The following is an 8,862-nucleotide window of genomic DNA, read 5'->3' on the forward strand; positions in this document are numbered from 1 at the left end:
TAAAATAAAAGTACCTGAGATTCCTTTAAAAGATAAAAACTAATATAATATAGTCTTACCCTATTGATTCCAAAATTGAATCAAATGTGTGTTAACAAATAAAACAAAAAAATAAATGTAATTGAAAAATAAAGTAGGAAAATCTTTTGAAAAAATGTCATGTAAATGTAAATATGTAAATAAAATTGTATTATTTCCAATTTTTGTTCAAAAATATTAAAACAGCCAAAAATAATCACTCTCAGTTCGGTTTCCATTAAAACAAATTTTGTTGAAGCGGGTACCCGTTACCCGCCCCTTTTACCCGAGTACCCGGTTTAACATTATTACCCGCGGGTACTCGCGGGTACCCGCCCAGCCCTACTTTAGTCTGATTGATAGAATTTAGTGAGAACTGATTATCAGCTATCAGGTGGTATAAAAACAATCACAGGGTACTGAGTGGTCAACTTCATTCCTTCTATACATTTTTTCCGCTCAAATTACACATTATTTCTGATTCTTGAGGTCAGCATCTCTCCTTGAAAATGCTTACTATACTTTGGCCTTTTGCCCCACCAGGACTATAGGCCATCCTCGAAGGTCCTCCACTTTGATCTTTCCTGTGCCATCGCTTCCACACCCCTCCATGTCTGTCCCAATTGCTGGGCGTCTGCTTTTACTCTACATCTCTTCTCCAGGTGTTCTTTGGTCAGCCCTTCTATCGTTTGCCCCGTGGATTCCAGGTCAAAGCTTGCCGAGTGATGCTTGTTAATCCATTTCCATTTTCTCATCCAACATTTCTTTTTCAATTGGGTGAAGGTTTGTTTTATGCCACAGCTGATGTTATTATTTTTTTTTCTGGCCATTGTACTTCTAAAATCCTTCGCAGACATGAGTTGACAAAGGTTGGGATTTTATTTATGACTGGTTTGGTCGTCCTCCATGTTTCCGAGCCGTTCATCATAACTGCTTTAACGGTTGTATTGGTTATACAGACTTTTGTGCAAGTTGTTACTGTTAGACTTTAAAAAGATTTTCAAAAGCCCTTGCTTTTCTGATACTGGCCTTTACATCTTCATCCGTGCATCCAATAATACTGATTACACTTCCAAGGTATGTAAAGCTGTCCACTTCCTCCAGGACTGTTCCATTTAGTTGGATAGTCTTTGTTATCTGTGTTAACTTTTAATATTTTGCGTCTTCTTTGGGTGAATGTCGAAGCCCAGTCCTGATGAAATTTAGGCCACTTTAGATGTTTTGGATTGCATCTGCTAATGGCTTTGGGCGAGAAGTGCAAGATCATCTGCAAAATCGAAATCTTCGAGTTGAGTCCAGGGAGTCCATTGAATTCAGTTTCTCTCCACTTGTTTCTCTCATGATCCAGTCTATGTAAAGTAGGGACAGAAATGGTGAGAGGAGGCACCCCTGCAATACACCAATTTTCACATCAAATGCCTGTCAGTTTTCCTCATTGATCTACCTGACAAGTCATTCCCTCGTAGGATTTCTCGATCAATCTGATCAGATTTACAAAACTTCTATAGTGTGAGTAATTTCCAAAGACTGTTTCGATACAAGCTGTCAAATGCTTTACGACAGTCAACAAAATTTATAGAAAGAGGACTTCCATTCCAACGATTGTTCAAGTACGATTATTAATGTAGCTATTTGGTCATTGCGTGATTGATTCTGTCTAAAACTGCCTGGTTTTCCCACACAGTGTAGCGTCTACTGCATCTCTCATTCTCTGTATCAGAATATTATTGAAAGTCTTCCCAGGTAATAATAATAATAAAAAAAAAAAAATAAAAAAAAAAAAAATAATAATAATAATAATAATAATAATAATAATAATAATAATAATAATAATAATAATGATGATGATGATGATGATGATGATGATAGTAATAATGATAATAAAATTAAAATAATAATAATAATAATAATAATAATAATGATAATAAAATTCAAATAATAGTAAAATTAAAATAATAATAATAATAATAATAATAATAATAATAAATAATAATATAATAATAATAATAATAATAATAATAATAATGACAATTAAAATAATAATGACAATTAAAATAATAATAATAATAATAATAATAATAATAATAATAATAATAATAATAATAATAATAATAATAATAATAATAATAATAATAATAGTAATAATAATAATAATAATAATAGTAATAATAATGACAATTAAAATAATAATAATAACAATAATAATAATAATAATAATAATAATAATAATAATAATAATAATAATAATAATAATAATAATAATAATAGATTCCTCTAAACTCAATGTGTTCATGATCTTGTTGATTCCCACACAATACAAGATAGACACGTTGGGTTCACATTATTAGTATTGGTACAAATTGGATTGATAGACCGACTATGACTATCTATGACTGCCTGGTGGTGGTGGTGGTGCAGTGTCGGGTTACACACATGGATCTGCTGCAGTGCCCAAGGATATCTTTTGTGTGTAAATCGTGCTGTGTTGTGACCACACAACCGTGACCATTTTCGGTGGAATTGGTCAGAATCAGCGTGGGTGCGCAACCGGATGCGCGGGTTGACGGAGGTAGGAAACAATAACAAACCCACATCGTTGCCATTACCTCCACCATCATTCTCGCTCACGGTTTGTAGAAAGCACTTCATTACAGGCACGTAATAGTGAATCTAGTTTTTGTTTTGAACATTTCTATTATTATTCTTTGTAAATTGACCCATATTAAAAGAAACATACAAACAAAACAGGCATGACCAGTCACTAACAATGCCGTGTAGTGTGTAGACAGTAACACAGTACGGTGAACATGACTGACACTGGGATCGGAATGTCGGAACCCATGAGTCGTTCGCAACTCTGCCTCACGTATTCATTTAATTTTTATTAAGCTTGCGTAAAACATACAAACAAAAAAGACATGACCAGTCACTAACAATGCAGTGTAGTGTGTAGACAGTAACACGGTACGGTGAATGACACTGGGATCGGAATGTCGGAACCCAGTAGTCGTTCGCAACTCAGCCTCGCGTATCATTTAATCAGTCAATTTAAATTTCATTTAGCTTGCCTATTCTTCAAGTTTATGTTATATTCACTTTTTCTATTTAAAAAGGGTAATCCAAACAGACCATAAAAACGATTTTATAATAAGCCGACTTCAACTTCCATCACTTACGACACGAACTTATTTTGGGTGTTTTTTTTAACAAAACTGTTTGACTCAAACTAAAGCTTCGGCATTGGATAAGGAGCGAGGTCCCTGTTGCCATCTTGCTTAGTTTATACAGAGACTGGGTTGCCAGCTTGGCTGTTCTTGATAAATAGTAGTAAATAGCACAACCTTGTGCAATGAGAGATAGAGAGAGAGAGAGAGATTTTGAACAAAAAACGAATATCTCTCTCTCTCTCTTACCCTCTCTCTCTCTCTCTCTCTCTCTCTCTCTCTCTCTCTCTCTCTCTCTCTCTCTCTCTCTCTCTCTCTCTCTCTCTCTCTCTCTCTTCCTATTTCATCTGTCACACTGTTTGACAATCTTCTTCACCTGGCTCACTTGTACTTGTAATATCGGGTGTAAGGTAAAATTTTGAACAATTATTATTATTTATAAAATGCAGAAACTTTGCAAATAAACCGATAGACTAGATATTAATTCGATTCGAAAAGTGGAACACAAAAGGAGAATTTGCGAATACCCGGTCCAGACATAAGCGTCATGGTCTTATTTATAAAGTGCAGAATCTTTGCAAATAAACGGATAAAATAGAGATTCATTCGATTCGAAAAGTGGAACACAAAAGCAGAATTTGCGAATGCCCGGTCCAGACATAAGCGTTATGGTCTTATTTATAAAGTGCAGAAACTTTGCAAATAAACGGATAAGATAGAGATTCATTCGATTCGAAAAGTGGAACACAAAAGCAGAATTTGCGAATGCCCGGTCCAGACATAAGCGTTATGGTCTTATTTATAAAATGCAGAAACTTTGCAAATAAACGGATAAGATAGAGATTCATTCGATTCGAAAAGTGGAACACAAAAGCAGAATTTGCGAATGCCCGGTCCAGACATAAGCGCTATGGTCTTATTTATAAAGTGCAGAAACTTTGCAAATAAACGGATAAGATAGAGATTCATTCGATTCGAAAAGTGGAACACAAAAGCAGAATCTGCGAATGCCCGGTCCAGACATAAGCGTTATGGTCTTATTTATAAAGTGCAGAAACTTTGCAAATAAACGGATAGACTAGATGTTATTTCGATTCGAAAAGTGGAACACAAAAGCAGAATTTGCGAATGCCCGGTCCAGACATAAGCGTTATGGTCTTATTAATAAAATGCAGAAACTTTGCAAATAAACGGATAGACTAGATATTAATTCGATTCGAAAAGTGGAACACAAAAGCAGAATTTGCGAATGCCTGGTCCAGACATAAGCGCTATGGTCTTATTTATAAAGTGCAGAAACTTTGCAAACTAAACGGAAAAAATAGAGATTAATTCTAATCGAACAGTGGAACACAAAGGCAGAATTTGCGAACAACCGGTCCAGACATAAGCGTTATGGTCTTATTTCTAAAGTGCAGAAAATTTGCAAATATACGGATAGATAGAGATTAATTCGATTCGAAAAGTGGAACACAAAAGCAGAATTTGTGAATACCCGGTCCAGGCATAAGCGTCATGGTCTTGTTTAAATTAAACAATGCCATTTAAAAAAATATATGGTCAATGACTAATTAAGCTAAATATGCGGAGTTCAATTAGATAACTTGATCTGTGAATTTTTTTTATAATTAGCTGTTTTTATTCTCCATCATTTAGGTTATGTGATTAAGTTTATAATTGAAATACAAACTTTATCTCACTTATCAATGTTTTGCAATAAAGGAGAGTGTGAGTGAACCTGAGCAAAGGAAATTATTTGAGAGAGTGATATTTATCATACTTTTCAGTTTGTAGTTGAATTCTAGAATGGATTCTTTATAGTTCTCATTGATTGTATGTCAGTGTGTCAGTCTTTAGGACACCGATTACCCTAATGCGGCCACAATTTACAATGTGACGGCCACAAGCCCGTTAAACGCAGAGTGGGGTATTGTTTTTTGCAAGTAATGCTATGGTTTTAATAGGATATCTGTCTCCTATTAAAATACATTCCTGTGTTGGATTTTGGATTAAATTCATGTCTTCTTCGGATTTTGGGATATTTAATTTTCATGGATTGTTATTGTGATTTTCAAGACTATTAATGTAAGTAAATGCCCAAATAGATATTTTTATTCATTTATTCTTTATTTATTTTTTTTTAGTTTTGTTTTGTTTTGAAGCATTTATTATAAGAAATATTGTACATATGCACTTATACACCAAAGACTATATCCTTTCAACTGCTTATTATTATTATTATTATTATTATTATTATTATTATTATTATTATATTATTGTTATTGTTATTGTTATTGTTATTGTTATTGTTATTGTTATTGTTATTATTATTATTATTATTATTATTATTATTATTATTATTATTATTATTATTATTATTATTATTATTTATTATATAATAATGATAATAATTAATAATAAGTGCATTGAGTGAAATCCCAATCATGGTTGCCCAAATAAAACTGGCGCTAGAATCCCGACTACCTGTCTAAACGAATGTTGTTTGTACGATACATACTAACTACACGTTCAATATCGGGGGCAGAAAATATACGTTTGGTTTTATGAAATTAAAACAGTAGTCCCACATTGTTCTTTGATGTTATTTGTGGTTGCATTTGCTTTGAAACTTACACATTATATTGTGTTACATTGTTTACAAAATATTTCTGTTACTCGTATGCATGTGTAGTCAACGGACCACCGGTCAATCGTGTTCTTTATTATTTTATTATTAATTTTGGCTTGACATCTTACATATGTGAATTTGACAGGTTGTTATGGATGGTAATTATAACATTAAGTGATTTTTAAACATTTTTTACGGCGTTTTAAATGTCTTTCTTGCATTCATTGCCGAGCACCTCCACTTTTCTGTTACTATTTTAACGATCAGCTGATTTTCTCTTGCCTCCCCTTTAATTTCGCGGACTTTTTTCAGAACGAGGCGTGGGAGTGGCTAAAAAAAAAGTACACACATTACATAGACACACACACACACAGGGTGAAATTTGGAATCGGCAATTTGATATAAACACACACACTCAATACACACTCTCACACACAAACATAGACTCACACAAACTCAACACACACACACACACATACACACACATTGTATATATATATATATATATATATATATATATATATATATATATATATATATATATATACACACACACACACACACACACAAATATAAATAAATAAAATTCCTTTATTCATCCCCAATTTGTCTAGGGTCTATTCTATTGGAATAACAAGGCGTCAAGCCGCAGTGCTGCGCCGCAAAGTGAGCTAGGGCGAGATGACTTGCTCAAGGCCACACAACAAGGCGGGGATTAGTGTCCGAACTCAGGTTACCTGTTGGGTACGAAGCAAAACCGTTCGGCTGAGCCACGTGCCCTCCAACTCCTACCCCCCACACCCACACACACACATAGATAGTACGCGCTGCTAAGAAGTTCACAACATTGTCATCCGGGAAGTAAAACGACGAACACAAAACTGGTACCATGAGTTTAGTCTGTCAATACAGTTTTGAGAAGTACTCATAATACGCGGATGGCAAAAACCAATAACAAAGGCCTGAGTGACTCATCTTCGAACTTCTATACACTCACAACTCCCACATGATATGCATACACACTCACAAATGCTCTCTCTCTCTCTCTCTCTCTCTCTCTCTCTCTCTCTCTCTCTCTCTCTCTCTCTCTCTCTCTCTCTCTCTCTCTCTCTCTCTCTCTCTCTCTCTCTCTCTCTGGGTACTTTTGTTTTCTGTCCAGACTTTTTTTTTTTTTTGGTAAAACTTTCCCACAAGTCTGCCGCTATGTCTTTCTATTTTCAAAGTTGTCCAAACTATTTTGTTGTTGTTGTTGTTGTTTATTGATTGCATCTTTATTTTTCTTCCTTTTTAAAAAGATTTATTTTATTTATTTATTTTTGTTTTGTTTTATTTGCAACTGCAACATGTTGCCGTCTGTAAAATGCCGTCCCCGGCTCGGTCTTGATTGGTGCAACGCGGTCATGTGACGTCTTCGTATTGCACTTGTCCCGGCCTTACCGTGGATTGGATGGAATCTACTAGCCTCGACGACGACGACATCATCATCATCATCATCATCATCACATCATCATCATCATCATCAACCCTGCCATCAAAACTACCACAATCAAAACAAAAAAATAGTCGCATTTTAACCCCGTTGACGGCCATAATCTTGAAAGACGTATCCGAAACAAAAAATACTTACATACTTAATCCTCTTTGGGCCTTGAGGCACATAGGGCATCCACCAGACATCCTCTTCGGGCCTTGAGGTACATAGGGCATCCACCAGACATCCTCTTCGGGCCTTGAGGCACATAGGGCATCCACCAGACATCCTCTTCGGGCCTTGAGGCACATAGGGCATCCACCAGACATCTCCATTTTTTGCGATCGGCTGCTTTTGCGGTGGCTGTGTTCCAGGACAGGCCTGCTTCCTTTAATTCTTTCTCCATGGTCCTTCGCCAGGTTTCTTTGGGTCTTCCCCGCTTTCTCTTCCCATCTGCTGTCCAGTACAAGGCTGTCTTGGGAAGTGACCCTTTCTCCATTCTGGCCAAATGACCCAGCCAACGCCATCTTCCTCTTTTTATTTGGCTTTCAATGCTAGTGCAGTCAGCTTTCTTTAATAGAGCCACTGTTTTTATTTTTGTAGGCCAGAAAATTCCCTCGTTCAAACATTGATCGATTTAAATGTCCCTCATCGTGCCAAAAACCCTCAAACCTGGGACCTTGTAAAGTCTATTCCAATTCCAAGAGAAGACTGGAATAACCCATGCGTCAGCCGCAGTGCTGCGTCGCAAAGTGAGCTGGGGCGAGGCGTGACTTGCTCAAGGCTGCACAACGAGACAGGTGGTCGAACTCGTTACCTTTTGTATTGGTGAATTAGGCATTATCATCTCATACTAGTAGTAGTAGTAGTAGTAGTCGTAAGCTTCGCAGTCTGAATGACGCTTGCTGAGAATTGTGTGATTCAGTCATGGTCGATGAGTATAGCAGCTCTCTCCATCCATGTTGTTAATTGTTTCCATTGGTCACGGTCCTGGGCCAGAGTTTTGATGCTGTCAAGATCTTGTTGTGACTTTAGTACGGAGGGCACTGCAGTATTTCTTAGTTCTTCAGGGATTAATTCGGCCTCGTCTGAATTCAGAAATTTCTGATATGTAGAGAGATCCTGGTTCAGAGTAGTTACTATTGATGTTGGTAGTCTCCCTAGTACTAGTACTAGATGGTAATGGGGTTGAGGCCGAGTCACAGACTAGAACTCTTGCTTAGATGCCTACATGAAAATTCAAAAATTCGTAGTTTCCAAGGAGAAAAAAAAGAATCATTCCTTTTAGATAGCTTTAGAAATAAATAATTCGCCCTTGGCATGATACAAAAATCATGCTCCAAACTAGTGGATATAGGGAATGAGATTAGCGGAAGAGTAGCGTCCCTTGATTGGTCGTCACCTTACAGAGAGAACGTCAAATGGTTTTGCGCATGCGTCTCTCTCTCGTCCTCGCTTTCGACGAAGTGTCTCAAGCCGCTTTCACCGGAAGCGAGGACGAGAGACGAATGCGCACAACCAATATGACGTTCTCTCTCTAATAACTTTTCCGCCGGTGACGTTCAATCAAGAGACGCTAC

Source organism: Berghia stephanieae, chromosome 15 (assembly GCF_034508935.2).
Source record: "Berghia stephanieae isolate SIO BIC M18660-M18661 chromosome 15, UCSD_Bste_1.3, whole genome shotgun sequence".
NCBI lineage: Eukaryota > Metazoa > Mollusca > Gastropoda > Nudibranchia > Aeolidiidae > Berghia > Berghia stephanieae.